The sequence below is a fragment of the Lissotriton helveticus genome, chromosome 10, assembly GCF_964261635.1.
Source record: "Lissotriton helveticus chromosome 10, aLisHel1.1, whole genome shotgun sequence".
Lineage (NCBI taxonomy): Eukaryota > Metazoa > Chordata > Amphibia > Caudata > Salamandridae > Lissotriton > Lissotriton helveticus.
In genome coordinates, this window is record NC_136071.1 from 452,872,337 (window position 1) to 452,894,483 (window position 22,147).

The following is a 22,147-nucleotide window of genomic DNA, read 5'->3' on the forward strand; positions in this document are numbered from 1 at the left end:
ATCAAATCAGGAAGACCAGAAATATACTGGGCTGCAGAGACAGAGAATCTCCGTGCGCAGGGTACCTCCTCAGTAGAGTCCTGTCCTGTCCTCGTCAGTAGATTCCTGTCTCCCATCAAAACCACTCCCTTGGATAGCCGCTTCTCGGATGAGGTCCACGTTTGGGCCCCATTTTGTAGAAGAAAAAAACATCTAACGGGTTCAATGATACACCTGGTCCTTTAAACCAATAAAGAAGAAATTGGCACGGAAGCTGTAATATAGAAACAATGCATTTATTAACCTCACATGAGGAAGACTGTGTCATGCGGTACCCTCAGGCCACTGCAGGAGACAGTCTAAGGAGTACCGAGAACAGGGGCCTTATATATGCATTTATTACATAGTCAGCATAAAACCAAGGGGAGTTCCTGGCATATACAAGCATGCTTATTGACTAATATTGGTATACAAAATTTGCTTGCTCAACAAAGTGGGAGGGGAGACTAAACTGCTTACATCAGTAAGAATAGCCTGACAGTTCTATACTAGGAGCAGGTGCATTCTACCAGCTAGGCATTTCTGAGCCTGTGCAAGGCTCTGGAAGAGGGAGAAAGCACATGACGAGCACATGGCAAACTAAAATGGCTGCCAAGAACAAAATGGCTTTCAGCTCATTCTAACAACGATTCCTGCAATCTTTAACACCGCTTCCAGTTTGACATGTGCATCATTGGCCCCTTTGACTGTTTTGTTTACAGTGTACGTTTTTTAAAAATATTTTGCTTATGTTTTATTGTTTTTCAAATTCACATTTGAATTTGGGCAAGATCTATATTGTACTGTCTTCTGTGTATTTCATTTTTGTCATTCATTTCTAGAGGGATATCTTTGGTGATTGCTGTGTCTCTGCAGAGTAGGTCCATTTGATCCTCAGTCTAGCTTTCCTTGGCAAGTAAGAGGTACCTAGGCTTCTTTTTGTAGTACAAAGTTCCTTCTTCGGTTTGCATTGATAGTTTCTTTCCAGATCATTATATTTCAAAAGTTGTATTCACTGTTTTATATAGCTTCAGTTTGTTGAGTTGTAATTTCACACGGTGTTGTTTATAGTTGTCAGTTTTGTTTGTGCTAGTTTTTTTAGGAAACATTATGGTTGCTTGCAGGCTGACCACTCAGCAGGTTATTGGATCGTGTTTTTAAATCTGGCTCCAAACATTGCTCTTAGACTTACGGTGCATCTGAGGCAGAAGACCAAGTGCGGGATTCTGGCAGTGAATTTTCTATCTGAAAGGAATCATCTGCTAATGAATACACTATTAGCGCTGATGAAGTGCCTCTTTTAGAGGAGGATATTGATGTGCCTGTAGTGCAGTTGAGCCAGCTGTATTACAGCCCGGAGCTGCAAGTTTTCCCATTGGAAGTTCTGAACCCTGACTTGTCCCTAACATGGTGCAGCCTATTTGGCCTGCCTTTAGTGGTTTTTCAGGGTGTAGAGTTATTACAGATAACAGTTTGCCCATCAATTTTTTCCAGCTCTTTATTGATGTTGTGTTTTTGGATGACATTGCTGAGCAGACCAATTTGTATGTAGAACAATATTTTGAGAGACAACAGCACCACATTTAAGACCCAATTCAGGCCTGTCCAAGGGACTCCTACAAATATCAATAAAATGAAGCTGTTCTTGGATTTAACTTTTTTATGGGATTACTAAGGAAACCATCATTGTCGTTATATTGGTCTACTGGACCCATGATGACAATTGATATTTTTCAAACAAATACTGTCTGATTAACTAGTATGCATATTGTATAGAGTTTTTTGTGGTCAGAACTAGAGGCACTCCCCAGGGTTAGAGGATGAAATACAGGTCAAGTGGGATTCTGTTTTTGGGTATAATTTCAGGGTGTACACTGGTAGGAATTCTTCAATTGACCCCCTGGCTGTCCTTCCACTTTTAGAGTCAGTGAAAGAATTGTGTGGGAACTTGACAGAGCAATTTTTCACAAAGACCACCACTTATATATGATCAGCACAATATTAAAGGGACAACCCTATAACCCTCGGAACCTGAGTTCACTAGCACATAAGAAAAAAGTGATAGCTTAGACTCCCTAAGTTGAGAAATGCACAGTCTAATCATATGAATTTAGATAAATCATTACATTCAATTTAACAATATTAATTTCTCAGCCTAGGGAGTATAGGCCTATGGATTTCCGTGTCGGGAACCATTGTTTTGTCACACCATTTATATGTGGCCAATTTCTACAAGTGTGCAAGTATTAAAATATTTTTTCTGAATTTTGCATGTAGGGCAATCCACTCTAACCATAAAGGTTACCCTAAAGGGCTTGTGTGTAAGAAACTTCAGAGGGGACAGAACAGTGTCTTGCATAGTAATGAAGTACTCACGTTGAGATTTGCAGACAGAAGAGATGTCCACATGCTCACAACTATTCATGATGAAACTACTGCGCCTGTGACTGTTTGCGATCAGGCAGCAGCAGTGTACAAACCAGCATTCATTCTATACTACAACACCCATATGGGAGGTGTAGATAGCGTAGATGAAAGCATGGAACCTTACAATGATGCTCTATATCTGGAATGAGAAGTTTGTGTTCATCTATTTCATTTAGCATCCTTCAATGTTTACATTGTTTTGAAAGAACATTCTCCAGATTCCAGATGAGTTTTGTACAGTTTCAGAAGTCTGTGACAGACGGTCTTGCTGCAGTAGAGCAAGTATGTGTTCCTGGAAGTGGAGTGGGTGATGATGTGGCTAGAGGGAAAGATCTCCACTTTCCTGAATATATTCCTCCAACACCCAAAAAAAACACTTTACTTGACAGAGTGGTAGAGTCTATGTATGAAGAAGAGTACGAAAGGAGATCCATATGTATTGCTCAGAGTGTCCTTCTAATCTTGGCCTATGTGGGCCCACATCTTTTGAATTGTACCATATGCAACTCAAGTATTGGGAGCAACCATGAGAGTAAAATAGAACTAACAGTCGTTTCTATTACCAGATACCTGGTTGGCAGTTGTTTTATGTGTGAAGTTACACCTGTTGTGTATGCATTCATAGTTGGTATTTCATCTTCTACCAATAGGATGTTTCTTCCAATTTTAAAACAATTTCCTGTCTTTGCTTTGTGTGTGTTCATTGTGGGAGTGTTTTAGAAATCAACATGAGGTAGAACTTCACCATGCTGTCTGAGTGTTATTTGGTTGGTGCTGTGTAGGTAAACTGGTGTATCGCTGCTGATTTGCATTTGGTGTGTGTGGACTAGTGTTTGGCTGGCAGTATATGTGACCCAAGGCTGTCTGACAGTATGTGAACTGGCAATTGGCTGGCAGTTTGTATGTGTCTAGTGACTTGCTTAATGGTCACTCCATACACACTACCAGCCAAATGTGAGTCCACACACACAACACAAAATGCAGTCCACACACTCTGCCAGGTAATGTGACTGCTCTGTCAGTCCTGTGGACATATGAAAGTGATGGGCCCTTGAATAGCGCTGTTGATGTGAGTGTTGGAATGCCATGGGCCCGCGGCTGTTGGTCTGAATGGTTTTGTGTGTGTGACACATGAAAGGTATGCAAATGGCCTGTAAAGCGGTTGGTGCCTTGTCGTGACTTTTCAGCTCACAAGCTGTGAGTCAGTGGTACAGTATCACAAAATGATAAAGACCTTACTAATAGTGATTTCTACATTTTCATTTTTGTGAAATATCTCTTAATAACATTTACATTTTCAACGTTTCAATCACCCCAACCAGTATGTGTGTGTACTTGAGTAGTAAATGGTTATAATAATTATTATAATATAATTACCACTTACATATATTTTAAAAAACAAAAATTCACTAATCAAATGTTTTAAAAATAGAGATTTAAATGCAACGCATATATTATATTTAACAATATTTTAAAAAAACGTAAAATAAAGTGTATACGTCATACGCACCATTAAATAACACCATCATTAAATAACTCTCTATGTCATAAAAAATTCTTTACAAAACATTTTGGCTTTAAGTTACAGCAAATGTAAGGATTTATTACTTACCTATGGAAAAGCAAACTCACAAATTGCCACACAATTCATTAAAAATATATAAAAATATACATGATATTTGTCAATTTGAAAATCTATTAAAGCTCAATGAAGTGACAGTTCCAAAATTAAGATTATTTATACATTAATCAATTAATATCAAATTTCAACGTTCTTATTTCAGAAAATACTCACTCAAAAAACTAACGCTCCGAATTTAAATTCTAATTCATAACTCGACAAACACATAAGTTACAATTTGGTCAACATGAAATTCCTTTTGCTTAATATATAATCCAGGAGGGCCTGGTCTGGGCATGAATGAAGATGGTCGCTTAATGCCAGTTCTCCATGCTGAGGCAGGCCCCGGACTGCAGCATTCCCGGCACAGCGAGGGCTCCCCATCTTGCCTCCATATCTTACAAGCCAACCGTGTAGTGAGATGCCGGCACCCTGAACTTGGGAGGAGGCTCCTTCCCAGTCTTGCACTGCTTGAAGCAGGCCGAGCCTGCATTGAGAAGAGCTGCTGTCACTGAAGCCCCTAATCAGGGCCGCTCCACGGCCGACCCCTAGAACGAACTCCACCTCTGCCAAGCCAACCTCAGCCCGCCATGGCCATCACCCCAGATGCCACCATGGAGTGAATACTCCAGGGAATCTCAGCCGTGGGTCAACGGGTGGAGGGCATGGAGATAACTGTTTCTGCCCTGGCCACTAGACAAAGTCCATCCACACAGCCTAGCCGGTTTCCAGACTTGAATGGATGGCCAGTCCCAGCATGTCTCCGTGTTGGAAGACCGTCTCAACACCATGCCAGAACGGGATGAAGAGCTCTTATTCCTGCATAGCAGAGTCATAGACCTGGAAGGCCAGAGCTGATTGGACAATATCCATGTTTTTGGCTTCCAGGAGACCGTAGAGGGTCCTAATGTCAAATCTTTCCTTACCGACACACTCCCATAACACACAGGAAGGCCCTTTGACACCCCTGTTTTGAGATGCAGATGGCCCATTGCATAGGCCTGTCACGGTGGGGTGCCTCTTACGCCATGAAAAAGCCCACCAATTAATAACAGTGGCCCGCAGCCATGGCCTGTACACATTTTAGAGGCATGAGATTCGGATAGCAGCAGACTTTTCCAAGGATACCAATGAGCGCTGCAATTTCTTTTTCTCTCTTTGTTATGATAAAATGAATTTGTAGCGCATGCGTACACCATGGAGGTTTCATGGCGCTAATTCAGTTGAGATCCAAGTCCTAGAGAAAGGTTCAGAAAGCCTGTCAGAAAAGCCACGTTTTTAGAAGACTTCTGAAGCCAAGAAGATTTGTGCAGAAGTGGATTTCGGAGGGAAAGGAAGGAAACAAGGTAGAAAACCTGCCACCCCCGGTGCGCCTTAGTCTGAAATGAGGGGTACGTAATAGATTTTTGTGAGCTGAACGAAGATTTTGTGTGGGAGCATATTTGTTAAACATAATATTGACAAATTTTGGGCTTGTTCCGTTAAGTGACCTAAAAATAAGACATCCAATCTTGAAAGCACACCCCTGAACAACCGGAAGCCAGTGTAATTGCTTCAAGAGAGGAATGATATTATGATGCCTAGGTTGGTGAACAATCAGATGAGCAGCCTGGCTGAAAGGGACGGGGGCTGACCCTGCTCCCTAGGCTAAAAGTGGGGTCCCCATGAATTTTTAGTGATGCCACCTGTTAAGACCAGCTCTGTCTTGTCCGGCTTAAGTTTTAGATGGTTTTTGTTCATCCATTGACTGATAAACAGCATGGTGGATTGAAAAGCATGAACCGACTCCGAAGAGATACTGATGGAGAAAATGAGTTGGAAATTCTCTGCATAATTGAAGGCGCAGACTTTGCCCTCCTTCAGGGCTCGGACAAGAGGGAGGAGGTAGAGATTAAACAACAGGGGAGAGAGGGAGGAGCCCTGAGGGACTCCACAGGAGATTTTAACTCTAGGGGCAGTAAACTGGGTAGTACAAACTACCTGGGGGCGATTTTCCAGAAAGGAGTTGACCCAGCTTAAAGCAGGGCCTGAGATTCCCGCATCCCTCGCAGGGTCGACCAAGAGGGAGTGGTCGACCGAGTCGAAGGCAGCAGAAATATTAAGCAAAACAAGGGCCAGTGAGGAGCCACTATCGACCTCACTATAAGGAGTATCCAATACTGTGAGGATTACCGCCTCGGTAGAGTGCGCTGGCCGGAAGCCCGCTTGATGGGAATCAAGGAATTCAGATTCCTCCAAGAAGTCTGTGATACAACCTGTGACATATGCTTCCAAGATCTTAGATACATAAGGAAGAAGGGAGATTGGAGCGGTAATTTGTAAAAATTAGCGGATCAGATCCCACCTTCTTTAAAAGAGGGACAACGATTGCCTCTTTAAAAGTTGCAGGGACAGTGCCTTAGGACAAAGACTCATTTAAGAGATTAAGAGCAGGACTTGGAAAGGTAGTAAACATTTCCTTCAAAATACTGGGAGGGCAACAGTCAGTGGGAGAGCCCGATTTGATTTTCGAAAGAAGATTTATAAAAGTGTGCTCACATATTGTGGGGAAATGCATGAAAGTGCTATGGTTGAGAATGGGATTAGGACAAAGTCCGGATTTTGACAGGTTGGGATACTGGACTTGATTTTTTGTTATTCTGTCAATAAAAAAGAGATTCAATGCATTGCAAAAGGTTTGTGAGGGGGAGCTTACATGAGATTCTGTTGGGGTTAGATAACTCATTCACAATATGAAAGATCTCCTTCGAGAGGTTAGTTGCCGACAGAATTTTAGATGAAAAATGCGCAGCTTTAGCAGTTATAATAGATTATTTATAAGTATTCAGGGAGTTTAAATAGGACTGTTTGTCTTCAGGTTTGTAGTTACTTTGCCACTTTCTTTCCAATTGTCTTAGGGCTAATTTGTGGTGTTTCAACTCAGTGGAAAACCATTTCAGGGCATCATGCCGGCGCGGAGTGTGGATCTTCCTGAGGGGAGCAAACTTGTCACTGGCCCCTCTTCCATAAAATGGACATTAAATGTGGCCTTTTTTTAACCTGCACGCCTCCGGATCATCCAAGATGGCATCTTGAAGGAGTTTTTCAACCCCAAGGACCTACGCCACTTCCTTAAAGGAATCACCCCCAGGACATGAACACTGTCCCCTCTGCTCCTGCGGACAGCACTGCCCTACTGCCCCTCTCCCTTCCTGCTCCTTCCAATGGACTCCAGCGGAATACAGGGGGTTCTCCCAACAGAGGCAGGGACACTGACAGGGTGGCACGATGGGTGACAGGACCCACGCTCTTCAGGCGGTTGCCACGCTCACACAGGAGCAAGACAGGGACAAGTCATGCTCCCCCAAAACCCTCCTCTGCTGTGGAGAGTGTGCCCTGAGGACTGACAAGCCGAGCTGACCCCAGCATGGCAGGAGTGCTGTGGTGGAAATGCTGAGATCCGGAGTAGCAGACGGAGGGCTGAGTATTGGCTTGCTTCATTCATAGACTGTTGACTTTATCTATTCCAATGTTTATCCTCTTATTGTTTTATTATTTGATTGCCATATGCATGGATCTTACTTGCTATATGCGGAGTGCGCTGCCAATTGGTTAATCCCGGCTGCCCCCTTTTTTCATCAGCTGGCAGCTACCACGCCTGACAATTGCAGGTGCACATCTGCTACGCCTTGACAGCTAGGAGTGGATCCATGTCACCCCTCTCTATCTACCTACCCACATCATTGCCCCTTGCTGTCCTGCACATCCTGTGACTCCGAAGTGAACGTGGCCCCACACAAGGCTATCGACCTACCCCCTAGGCTCTGGGAGATTAGGCAATATGTTTCTCCTTTTTGTTTCACTCTACTCATGCCCACCCAAGGTGTGATGTGCTACCCCGTTCTTCTTCCTCATGATCTGGGACTGCTCCATACCACTGACATGTCTGCTTTTCTCCCTGTCCCATGTGGGGGCCCCTGTCCAGGGCCCTGGCGGAGGTTTCTTGCTCTCATACCCTCATATCTCTGACGAGTCCCTGACCCACTTTTCACATTGACCCTTATTTACTATGCTCGCTCTATTGGTATTGGCAGCAACCACCCGCAGGAGGATCTGGCTAGCCCCCACCCCAATCCCTGTAGACGGACACCTAGATCCCCAACCACCGAACCGCTCGGCCTCTCCCCCTCCCCCTCCCCCTTTGATATATGACTGGAGGGGCCCATCATTCCTCCGATGGACTCGGGTGCTCATCCCCTGCCCCTCACATGACTGTGACCTCCAGCCTGGTCATGGTTGCAACGGTACACTAGTGTGCCTCCTGGCCTGCCCTGCCTCCCAAAGGGGCCCTCTTGGTGTGCCACAGCCCGCAAGCCAGAACTGAAGCACATTGCTCAGTGCCCTAGCACCGGGTTTCTTTCTTGCACGCAGCCTATGCCCCTACCTCCCTATCTCGCCACCAATTTCCCCCTCTGACATGTCTCTCAGTGCTCCCCGCTAACCCATGCTCAGCACTGTCTGGTACCTACCACTAGTCGCTCCCCCGGCGTGCCCGGTCCTCTTGACTGTTTGCTCCTAATCCCCCCTCCCCTTGTCTTCTCCTCCTCTCCCTCTCTCATCCTCTCCTCTCTTCTTACCCATCTCGTCTATGCGAGGCCTGACCCTTCCAGACACTTGACTTGGTACCACATCCACCCTCCCCCTAGTCCTCCCTACCAGCCATCCCAGACCCCCTGTCCACTCACGTCACCCTCCTGTCTGTATAGCTCTTTCACCCTGTTACACTCCCCTCCCTCACTCCCCTGCATAGCCTGGTTCTCCTTCCCTAATGCCCCCTTTGCAAGCAGCTGGCTGCCCTCACAGACTCTTGTCCCAAACATGTCTGCACCCACCCCAAGCACCCTCCACCCTCTATGCATCCTCTCTTGGAACATCAACTGCCTCATGCATTATATTAAATGTAAGAAAGTGCTCTTCTACCTCCAGGCAAAGAAAGCAGATTTGGACGTTTCACAGGAGACATGTCTGGACGCCCTAGAATCTGATAGGATAAGCCGTGACTGGGTGGCCATAGTAACCATAGCAGCGTGTCAATGCCAGCTGCTGCTGAGGGCAGCCAACTGCAAAAGCCTGGAGTGATGATGCTCCTCTGTAAATCGCTACCTGTCATTGTCATCAAAATGTGGTCCAACCAGGAGGGCAGGTATAATTTTGCCAAGCTGAGGATGGAAGACAGACCCCATGTGTGGGCTCAGTGTATGCTCCAACAGGGTCAAATGCACAATCTGGGCCCTATTTATCGGCTTTTGCCATAGGGCAGCGCTGCAGGCCTCCCTGCTGCACTGCCCTACGGCAAAAGGAAAGATAAGGAATGTGTTGTATCTATCTGATACAGAACATTCCTGTCCTTATCCCTAGGGCTGGCGCACAATGGGCTACTGTGTGCCAACGCAGGCACCTTTGCACCATGGTGCAAGGGGGCCTGCATTGCGGCGATGATTGATTTTATGCAGGAAGGGAGTCTTCCTGCACACAATCAAACCATTCATGCGCTTTCCTTTTTCTATGTGTGCTGCAGAACGCAGCACACATAGAAAAATGAAAGCATGAGGAGAAATGTTTTAATTTCTCTTTGTTGCGCCTCCCTAGCGCCACCCCTGGGATAGATAGCGTTAGGTTCTGACATATTCCCAGGTTTACGATGCCTCGTAAATCTGGGAATATGTCAGGTTCCACGGGTATTGCGTGGGAACAGCCACAGCAACACACATGGAACACCCCTTTCACATAGTTTTCTGCGTGAAAGTGGCACATATTTATAAAACCATGAAAAGCCATGTAAAGTGGCTTTGTGTGGTTTTATAAATATGCGGTGGCACATTGCCCCATTGGAACATAAAAAAACAGTTGTTCCGGGGGCGCAATAGGGTTGATAAGGCCTCATAAATGAGGCACATTTTTTTCAACTGCTCGTCGAGATCGTAGCATATCTGTACATCATTGGAGGAGATTGGAATCTTACCCAAGATACAGTGCTGGCCAGGACTGGCCCCCTGGACAGGGGGAATGACCCAGACAGTGCTCTGCTGGGCGATATAGCCTTTGAATATGCCCTAGTGGACCTTTGGTGCTTCTGCCACACCTCGGACATAGTGCCCAATCCAGACTGGATTACTTCCTCGTTTCCCACCCAGTGGTGGCGCTCATTAGGGACTCCCGCATCTTGGAGGCTGCACTGTCTGACTCTCCAGTTCTGCAGTCCCTCGACATGGGCCTGGCCTATCCTGGGCACAAACCATGGCGCCAAAATGTTCAAAGATACCGCTCTCCCTAAAGAAAGACCCAGCTACATGCCCACCTATTTGCATACCAGGCAGATAATTAGGAATCTGGTGGCTGAAAAGGCAACCATCCGTGGGCAGCTGATGCGAGAGGCTGATGCGACCAACAGCAGGTGTCCCTCCGTCGGGCTGAGCTAGAGGGTCAGATCGCCTCCCTCACCCACCTTTACTCCCCCCAGCGTCTGAAAGTGAGGCACTATGAACAGGGGGAAAAGGCTGGCCGCTTATTAGCTGCACAACTGAGACATCGGGAGGCTGCAATGGCCATCCTCGCTATCCGATTGGCGGACGGAAAGATCCTCACTCGGCCCGAGGACATCGTCAAAGAGTTTGTGTCACTTTACAAACAGCTTTACACCCCAGAGCCACCAGCCAGCATGGAACGGTACTCCATGTTCCTTGAGGGGGTTGACCTCCCACGCCTGATGGAGAAGGGTAGGGAGCTCTTGGCAGGAGGCAGCATCGGAGAAGCAGAGCCCATCTTTATGTTGCCCTACCACAGTGCCCCAGGTGAGGATGGATTCCCCGTGGAATTTTACAAATGGTCTGGGGAAGAAGCATTTGACACACTACATGTCGCATTACAGGAGGCAGAACAAATGGCCTCCTTTGGACCCCTGTGCAATAGGTTGATGATTGCAGTCCTGCCCAAACCAGGGAGAGATCCATTACTGTGAAGCAGCTATCGCCCCATATCCCTCTTAAATGGAGGTATTAAAATCCTTGCCAGCATCTTAGCAGCTTGCCTGAGCGAGGTAATAACCTTCCTAATCCACCACACACTCACAGGCTGGCTTTGTTCTGGGCCGCTCCTCCAGGAACTAACTATGCACCCTGGCCCACACTTTTATGGGCTGTCAAGGACCTACCAGAGGATACGATGGCCCTATTATTAGATGCCGAAAAGGCATTTAACAGCATTGAGTGGGGATACCTTTTTGCCACTATGAAACGCTTCCACCTGGGAGATCAATTTATCTCCAAGGTGAGCTTACTTTACGGCTGCCCCATGGCCCAGGTCATTGAGGAGTGTTCCTTTCGGATGCCTTTGAGATCTGGTAGCAACCTTCCAGGGCTGCCCACTTCCCCCCCTTTTGTTTCTCCTGGCCATGGAGGCCCTGGCCTCTGCCATCCGCCGCTCGCCACTCATAGCGGGTGTACCCATCATGGGAGGCCTTTCCAAAGTGTACCAATATGCTGACAACATTTTGCTTACCCTCTCGGATCTTCAACATTCCATGCCAGCATTACACTCCACAACAGATTGGCAGTAGGGAACAATTACGCAGAATAGTATGAAATTATTTACTTTTTGTATATCTTCAACTAGTTAATGCTCAAAGGAAGAGATACAACCCCAACCATAGGTTGTAATAATAGACAGAAGTTTCTATCTTAAATTACAATTACAAATTCTCAACCTGAGCAACACTAATAGGTAACAAGCGTCCAAATTAATAACGATCTTTTCCAAAAATTGTGGAATCCATATCTTCTTTATTTATTCCAATCCAATTTCATAGTTTAATTCAATCCATGGGTACAGATCATAAGGGTTTCTTCAACATTACAAGTAACCAACAAACTTTGCCAACATGTGTTTCGTCTGGCTCTTCAGCCAATGACTTCATCAGGGCAAGTTGACTAAATTTCAGGAATGTTATCAAAATGAAGTAAAATTCAACCAACAAATGGCCAATCATATATAAGATTCCTGAGGAGAAACGTATATTCATATGTTTCTCTCCGAAATTCAATTGCTAGCTGTAAATATTTCCGACCAGTATAATGTGTTAAATTCTTTAATTAAGTAAGGGCCATATCCCATATGCTTGAAGGGGAGAACGTTACTATTTGCAGCTCAAATATTGTCCTAAATACGGACCGGCAATATGGATCAGAGTTCTTTCATTTAGCACATGCTTAAAGTGGCATCTAGACGCCACTTTAAGCATGTGCTAGATGAAAGAACTCTGGTTTCTTAACAAACGGTATTGGTGTTTATTGTAGTACTTGACTAGAAACATCAGACATAAGAGGCAGAGTCTTTTTGCAGTCAAAGGTATGAGCTGACAACACATATTACATACATATACACCGGATGATAGTCTTGATCACTAACCAAAAGACACAACAGGGAAGTGAATAACGGTCTAAGGTCAGCATGTGACCTAGTCTAACATCATACTGAGTAAATAATGTGATTTTGAGCCGATGTGGTTATCTATCGATTGTAACTACTTTATTTTACATTCACAGATTTCTCCTGAGGAAGGGACTTTTTATGTCCCGAAATGCATTGGGCATAAACATTGAATGTTGCATGTTTTATGTAAATCCAAGATTGTTTTCAAGTATTTGTACACAATGCACAAGATGTGAATTCATGAAATAATGTCATGTACAAAATGAAGTGCATAATTATGTCAATTTATGAGTTAAACTATTCTTTTTTAAAAGAGGAATACATCTAAAACAGTTTGCATACAGAGTGTTCACATTGATGGTGTCTCATACCAAGCGAATAGTGCACAGCAGATTGTTATAAACCAATATATCTATCTTGGCATTCCTCACTAAGCAAGGACACCGGTATGCTTGTGGACTCGAATATCACACCACAAGCACATTTGAGTCCTAGTGAGTGCCAGCATTAAAATGTGTTCCACCTTAGAATTTTACATCTTTGTATGTCCTTCTCTTTTTTTATATCACTAGGTTCGGCAAAGGAACTTGAAGTACACGTTTATACTAACGCTGAGACGCATCAACACCTGATTATAGGTATTACAGCTATACAGGGGTCCTTTTTGTAGCTGATCCTTAGTCAGTTTCTCCCCTATAAATATTCTTTATACCCTTTTTTGGTCCTGACGAAGCGCCCTTGGATCCCTTATGGACCGTTCCGATGCACAAAACATGTTGACTCTATTCTTTTTCATACACCCTCATGGATACTGAGAGAAACTGGATCACATTCATCCCCCCCCTCTACATATGTTTCCAAGAGAAGCTCTACATCCTTTCTATTTTTAACCTTATCATCCGGACCTCCGAATAAAACTTGGTTCTAGGTACCGACTGGTAACTTCATTCACTGTCCCAGCCCACACACCTGCATGCACAACTGTGGCGTCTCCTTAAAAGATATCCGGTAAAGAGCCCTCTCGCGGGGCCCGTGGGGGACAGCCGTGCCACCCCCACGAGGAGCAATGCCCGATGATGAAGCATGACACTTGCAAGGTGTGTGAGGGCACTACATTCACAAGGAGGAATTCCCCATCACTCTAGAACAACCCAACTCTACTGAGACGGACAACTCTAACACCTATGTGCAAACCAGAATAGGTTGCACCTCTCTTTTTTTTTAGGAAAAGTTACCCATCAGTATTTACCACGTCAGTTCCTGGAAGCAATGGTACTGGACCTGTTTTCTTTCTAATAGCTCCCCGTCCCCCCTCTCTACAGTGTGTTGTCTTGTTTTTTCCACACATGTGATGGAGTATCATCTCCATATATTTTACTGGGGTCTTCTCAGTTTTGAACAGTTACCCATTCTGATGGCGGCAGTGGAACTATTCACAAAGATGGTTCTCCTTGCCTGCTTGCCTCTCGCTGTAGAACTATGTATAACTTGTCTCATGGAAATTTCTTAGCTACATAGCCTTACTGTTCCGAATGTGACTGACTGTAGTTCCTAATTGCTATCAAAATTCTGGTCTGTTGTTTTAGAGTCCATTCACACAGCTTTTCATAATTTATCTTGATTCCAGACCGATGAGAGACTGGTGGTCAAATCAAAACGGTCAAAGAATCAATAGAGCAGTGGGTGAATGAAGAATAAAGCTGCCCCTATAGTCTTACATGATACAACATCACAATAACCGGTTGAAAGAGATCCCTACCACTGAATGAATGGATGACTCTGCACTGCATTGCTTTTTTTTTTTTTTTTTATCTAAGGGTTACGTTCCACGTGCTCCAATTTCAGACTCTGGTAGCAGACATACTGAGTACAGCAACGCTACTTCAATGAGGCATCTGCAGTTCCAAAGTCAGCCTTGCATGCTAGCTCCTGGGTATTAAACTGGTGATTAGGTAACCCACTCAAAATATTTTTTCACTTTTTCTTAGTCACCAACTGAAATGTACTCCTTGCTTTCTCATTTCTATATCCATCATTGTGATTGTCAACCCAAAGGTGATGCATTTGGCTCACCCCTCTACGTAATACATCCATTTGTTTTTTTCACATAGATACTTTAGCTGGTTGCTTCTTTAGACTCCCTGGGTCAAACATGTAGCTTGTTTCAGTTATCTTCAAAGGGGTGCCTAAGTATGAGTTGTAAGGGATTTGGAACTCACATTTTTTAGGGGTCAGATTTACTATTACATTGACTGGAATGGCTAGAGTTCAGGTGAGATGTCATAGGATCGCATCCCCTTTGTGAAAGTGTGGTATCATAGGCAAACGCTTCATCTGTCATTTGCCACACAAGTTCAGTCTTGAGGCTATCTTCCCTAGGGTTTCGTCTTAGGCTCTACCTTACACGCCCTCAATTCTGAGGGCATCACAACTGTGGGAGGGACACAACACAGAGAGCAGCTGGCTAGGGTAGTGTTTTTGCTTCTCCCGATGTTATCCTGTAGAACATGGGGAGGATGGCTATTGTGGATACTCCTGATGATTGCAGACTTTTTTTTACCTGTTAAATACATTTAATTTGTCCGTCCTGGTAGATTATTACCGGACATAAAATATATATTGGGCAAATACATTCAATGTAATATTATCCTTTCACTGGTATGTTGATTTCCGGTAAAAAATGAAAAACACATCAAAAGGCAGCAATCTATGCAGGTTATTATTAAGTAGGAGAGGACAATTCAGTATTTTTAAATCTGACCTACGAGTAGTAAAAAAAAGAATTATAGTATGATTAATAATTGAACAAACATCTCAGTGATTGCATGCGTACGGGGTAAATATAATGCACGATTTTCGGAAAGCATCCTGGATATTTATATCCAACAGATCCCTTCACATCAGGAACATGAATTATCCAATCAAATCCTTCATTCTCGCTGGACAGCTGTTGCCCTTGTCCCATCCCAGAATTATCAAAGGGTCTCGCATTTGACCATTTGACTCACATCATGGCTCCATTTATAAACTGTCGGGAAGGAATAACTACTCCAATTCATGGCTATGCATCTTTTAGCAAGTACTAAATCCAACTCTATGAATTTATTCCCACTTTTTTAGGCATAGGTCTTGGGTATTCACACTAAAATCAGGCCGCAAGCAATGCAGGCCTTCTTTGTTGAACAGGCACACCAAAAGTCCCATCACTTGTCTCGATGATCGTGGACATGGGGGCGCCAGTACAACTCTTGCAACTTAGTCCCAGAGGAAGATGACAGTACAGGATTGCACTTGCTTTAGGAAGAAAACTCTGTACTTCTATTTTCACATGGAGTTGATAACCTTTCCAACAAGATGGTGTTCTATTTTGACAGTACAAGTACTACCATCAGCATAAAAAGATTTAGAGGAGGATTTCCTGTGCCTTGAAACTGTGCGTTTTCATTGCCACTCTTTCATCAGAGCATTAATCCACTTCTGTCCCTTGCCGTACATGTTTATTGCTTTTCTTCCTATGCAGGTCATGGCTTGTGACTAATACTCTTTCCTCTTAGAGGATCTAAAGGAAAACCTGGACACAGGGGAAATTGGGAGAGGTGGAGCAACACTCTTTTTCATCCCGAGACTGCTGCAGGAGGTTAGAGGAAGAAAGGGGGGGGGGGTCCGGAAAGAGATAGAGGGGGAGTGGGTCTCAGATGCCAAGGTAACGTATCGTCTCTTTAAATGCAAAACGTCACCTATAATAGAGATAATCAAAGGGAAAGATAGTTCCCTGATGTCATTAGTGTAAGGATCACTCATATATTCATAAAAGAGGCAGCAAGCAAAATACTTCAGGGGAGGGTCAAACACAAGAATTCTGATGAAAGGCATTAAATAAGAAGCAGGGATTTGGAATAGGCAAACAAGTCATCAAATTATGATAAAAAAAGAGACCCAGAGACCCCTTTAAGTGTGTTTTAGATCAATAGCTAGACTGCAGTTTTGCACAGGTAGCTAAAGGTGTCTGTATAACAAGACCTAACAAATCATGAAGTAAAACTCAGAAATGTATTTGCATCCATTGTGCTTCTTTAGTATACCACCATCCCACTATCTGACTCTTTAATTGGATGTTGCCCCCAATTACAAGCTGGTGCAACCCCTCTTAGGTATTGCAATATGTGCTCAACCAGTGCTTAATTTTTAATAAGTGCCTGCGCCCCAAAATGCCAAATCAAAGCTGTGAAATCTTGATGCCACCTCATGCCCTTTTAATTTCTAGCCGACATTCCTTCCTTTTTTATATGATAGTTAAAGGCACTTTTTTTATTGCTGCTTTTGCTCTTTCTCGCTGTTTTCTATCTTTTTCTTCCCCCTTTTGTGTTTTTCTCTCTCTTGCTCTGGATCAAAGTTTGTAGAGTAAAAATAAGTGCTGGTCCTCAAAAAGGAGTGTTAGTGGCTTCCACGTGCAAACACCATCTCATATTAAGCACTGTGAATAACCTTGATAGATGCTGGTGCAAACATGAACAAAAAACATATAGCATCTGATGTTTGATGTAGACTTGTATGTAGGGTCTGATGTGAAAAACCTGCATTTAGTGATTTAAAAATAGTGAAAATTAACAAATCACAATTTCTGAATCAAAAAATTTATATAAACTAAGCACCATCTTTATCAAATTGTGATTTATAAGTGTTCGTAGTCACTAAATTTAAAATTTATGATTTATTTTGGCTAGCAAATTGGGAATTGTGAGCAGCAAACTGTGAAAATTGCACAAGCAGAAACTGATGATCTCACAGACATAGAAGGTGAGGAATGGGAATGTGAACTCCATGACCAAGAACATGCGTTTTTTAAAATTATTTTTTAAAATTAACACTTGTAAACTATACCGTAATATAAACTAAACTTACTTTTCACAGAAAGGTAGGAAACAATTGGCCATGTTTCCTTTTAGGATCCTATATAAATCAGACCCAATATACCCCGGCTACTGTGCTGGACGGATCACTTTCTTGTCACCTTCTCAGTAGGTATCCCTACAAAATACCCAGGCTCCGCGTTTACAGCCAACTATCGCAAAGGCAGGGAATGGAATAAAATGCATGACATACATAATCAAATGTCCTTATTTTCTGATTCCAGCGTTTTTGACGCAAGCAAGTCTGTTGAAATCAATTACCAGGAATTCTGTAAGCAGATCAATAAGATGCTTGATCAGTTTATTCCTATAAAAAATCTAAGAACTAAACATAAACGATATGCCCCCTGGTTTAATGAGAATTTGAAAGCTCTCAGATACAACTGCAAATTGGCTGAAAGAAAATGGAGAAAGGGCTATGCCACGGCGGATAAAGAAGTGTTGAAGGTCACCCTGAACAATTACAAAAATGAAATCTCTAAAACTAAGGCGGAATATTTTGCCAACTCTATTTTGGAGGCCCCTAATAAAACCCGTAGGGTCTTCAAAATAGTTGAAGGACTATCAAAACCTGACTCCTTAAAAAGTAAAACGGTCGCAACTCAAGAATGGATCACTGACTAAATATCGAGGGACAAAATATAGATTCCAAAATATCGACAGACAAAATATCGAATTCCTATCTACAAACAGGTAAGTACCAAAATATCGAACCCAAAATATCGTTTATATATCTATACTTTGTAAAAATATTGAATTTCTTAAAAATAATGTAAAATTAAATAAATATTAAAAATAAATAGTTAAAATATACTTAAAAATACTTAAATTACCTTAAAATTATTAAATACCTAATTTAACTTATAAAAAGAAAAATATACAATCATATCTGTTAAAACATATGTATATATTAACATAATATTAATAAAAAATACACAATATTATTACCGTAGGATAGCGTAGGGGTAAAAATTACTATTCCCACTCCAGAGAGTGCAACAGTAGGGAAAGCGTTGGATAGCGTGGGGGTAAAAATTACTATTCCCACTCCAGAGAGTGCAACAGTAGGGAAAGCGTTGGATAGCGTAGGGGTAAAAATTACTATTCCCACTCCAGAGAGTGCAACAGTAGGGAAAACGTTGGATAGCATAGGGGTAAATGTTACTATTCCCACTCTAGTGAAAATAAATTAATATAATTCACATTATTATCAATTAATCAATTAATAAAAATTAATTAGCAATTAAGAATTAATAAATTAGCAATTAAAAATTAATTAACAATTTATTCAAAATAAATACCAATAAATAATTAACATATTTAATTAATTATAATTAAATTACTTCCCACCCTATTCCCTATAAACCCACAACCCACTACAGAAAATAAATTAATTTAATTCACATAATTATCAATTAATCAATTAATAAAGATTAATTATCAATTAAGAATTTATTAATTTCCAATTAAAAATTAATTAACAATTATCAATTAATGAATTAACATATTTATTTAATTATAATTAAATTACTTCCCACCCTATTCCCCTATAAACCCACAACCCGCTACAGAAAATAAATTAATTTAATTCACATAATTATCAACTAATTAATTAATAAAAAATAATTATCAACTAAGAATTAATTAATTACCAATTAAAAACTAATTAACAATTTATTCTAAATAAATACCAATTAATTAATTAACATATTTAATTAATTATAATTAAATTACTTCCCACCCTATTCCCCTATAAACCCACAACCCGCTACAGAATTAAATTACGCAAAAATTAAATAACAAAATTAATTACTTAAAATAAATTACAAAAATATATACACTTTTCACACATATACTAACATACAAAATACTTTAAAAAATTCGATATTATTAAAAATTCGATATTTTTAATAGACTATATTATCTACTTCGATATTTTGACTGTCTATATTTTTAAAATCGATATTACATTACTTACCTTCAAAACGATATTTTTGATGTCTATATTCTGTCCATTCGATATTTTGTCCATTCTATATTTTGGAGTCGATATTTAGGTTAGTCGATATTTTGGAATCGATATTTTGACCATTTACCCTCAAGAACTGTGCAACAGTTTAGCTATATTTTTTGAGGAGAAAATTTCCAAGATAATAACAGGGTTGGCAGAAAAACAGGATAACTCGAGTAATATGGCCTCTGAGTCATCGGTAGGTTAAATAAATGAAGAGGTTCACGAGTACCAATGAACAACACTAAGCCACTTTGTTCTTCCTACAGACGACGAGTTTTACAAACTGGCTATGAGCACTAAATCTGGATCCCCCTTGGACCCTCTCCCCCCCCCCCACCAAGGTCTGGAAGGAGTATGGCAGACAATTACTGCCAAAGCTTCATAGAATCTGCAGTCGATCCTTGAGTAGTGGGATTATTCCTTCTTGCTGGAAACAGGCCTTAGTGACACCCTTACTGAAGAAACCTACCCTTGACCCTCAGTGTCCGAACAATTACCGTCCTATATCACTTCACCCTATCCGGTAAAAATTCTCAAACGCCTGGTCAGCAGAGCTTTGTCTACCTTTTGTGAAACCAATTTGAGGTTTGAAGATAAGCAATTCGGGTTTCGACCAGGCCACGGGACAGAGACAGCATTGGTTGTGGTCTTGGACGAACTTAGCATGAGGGCAGACAGAGGTCAATCAACTGTGTTGATTTTACTCAATATGTCCGCCGCTTTTGACACGGTCAGCCATAAAATCTTACTTAGGTGGCTGGTGGAACTTGGGCTGGAAGATCTTGCCTTCAAATGGCTCAAGTCTTATTTGGAGAATAGGGAACAGGCAGTATGACTCCCCCCCTTCTCATCCACATTTAGAACAATTGAGCACGGGGTCCCTCAAGGTTACTCCATTAGTCCGATCCTTTTCAATATTTATTTACGACCTCTGATCCTCATCATTAAATCCTATAACATCAATTTGGTGTACTATGCTGACAACACGCAGCTCGTCCTGTCTCTGGAAGGGAGGGAGACTGCGTCACTCAGTGATTTTCACGAGGGTATGCAGAAGGTGGCGAGCTGACTCATGGGCAATTCCCTGCAATTTAATGGTGGGAAAACAGACATTTTGCACTGTACAATGAAAAAAATCCCACGCTCACTTCCAGATTAATTTTGGACTATCCAGACAGGCACACCTCCCACTCCAGCGGCTGATGTGCGGAATCGGGGTAGTTTTTGATAACAAGCTGAGCATGGAGAAACATGTAAATAAAACAGTTGGTACTTGTTTCTCCCTCATCAAGGCCTTGCGGAAGATCCTCCCCATGCTGCCTCTGTCAGCCAGGGCCCTAGTAGTTAGAAGCGTCATCTTAAGTCGGCTAGACTACTGTTATGCCCTGCTTATTGGTGCACCAATTTTCTCATCAAGAGACTACAAAGAATTCAAACACTAGCCGCCAAGTTAGCCTTAAAAAGGAGATGGGATGACTCTGCATCGGCAGCTCTTATCGATCTCCACTGGCTTCCTCTGGCCCAGAGAATCCAGTTCAAAGCTGCATGCATTGTGTTCAAAGCCCTTCATGGACTCGGACCCCAGCCTCTGCAGAAAAAATGTGTATGGTACTCTCCTTCAAGAATGCTTAGCTCTTCCACTGCATATCTGGCCTGTACCACCAGAGTATGAACTTATAGATTTGGTGGCAAAGCTTTCAGCTGGACAGCGGTACAGTTGTAGAATAACTTCCCATTTAATATCAGAGAAGCATAGGAGTTTGTACTGTTTAGAAAAAAACTTAAAACCCATCTTTTTCCCGGGGTGCAGTGTTCATCACTAGTGGTGGACTAACTCTGCGTGTGAATTGGAACGTCTATCTTCAGCACCAGGATACCCGTGGGGTGATAGAGCGCTTTATAAATATTGGATACATTACATTACATTACATTACTTTCATTTGTATCTTTTCACCATGTTCAACTTACAGACATTCATGAAAACAATTACCTTTTAAATTAACACAACATATTTATCAATCCAGAATGAACTGATCATTAAACATACTGTGTACCCTAACTGAGCAGACTACCCAGAGAAGCCAAACCGAGGCTGGCATATAACCATCAGAGTAGGAAGACATCGGTGCAGAAGTATAAAGTGTTTCCGAAAATATTGTTTCAAGCGAAGAAGGTTCTTTGGGATGAAGAAAACCCTGGCTGAGACATTAACTACAACATGTACTGCCACAGTTACCCAGTCATTAATCACTCACTCAAGACTGCAGATAATGGAGACAAACACATCAATCACTAAGCAGACCTGGCAGGCAGACCAGCTAAGATCTCTGTCAAATGTCACCCACGATACCCTTTGGTACACGTACCCCATCACAGTACCAAATGTTAGATAAATCTATGCTCATGATTCAGAGCTGGCTGCATGGGGCCGCAAATAAGCTCTCTGTGAGTGTTGAAAAACAGAAGAAATCATGTCTGAGAAGCATGAGCACATTAGATCAGGTATTTCTGAATTAACCATAGCAGTGAAGGACCTGTAGTAAGTAATTGATACTGACTCAGATGCTAACAACTGTAGGCAAAGGCACACTGAAAATAGCCTTCATAGTGCAGGCTGCCAAGGGAAAGACGAGCATCTCCAATGATAACCATATGGAGACGCACAGCATAGATAAATGAATGAATGACTGA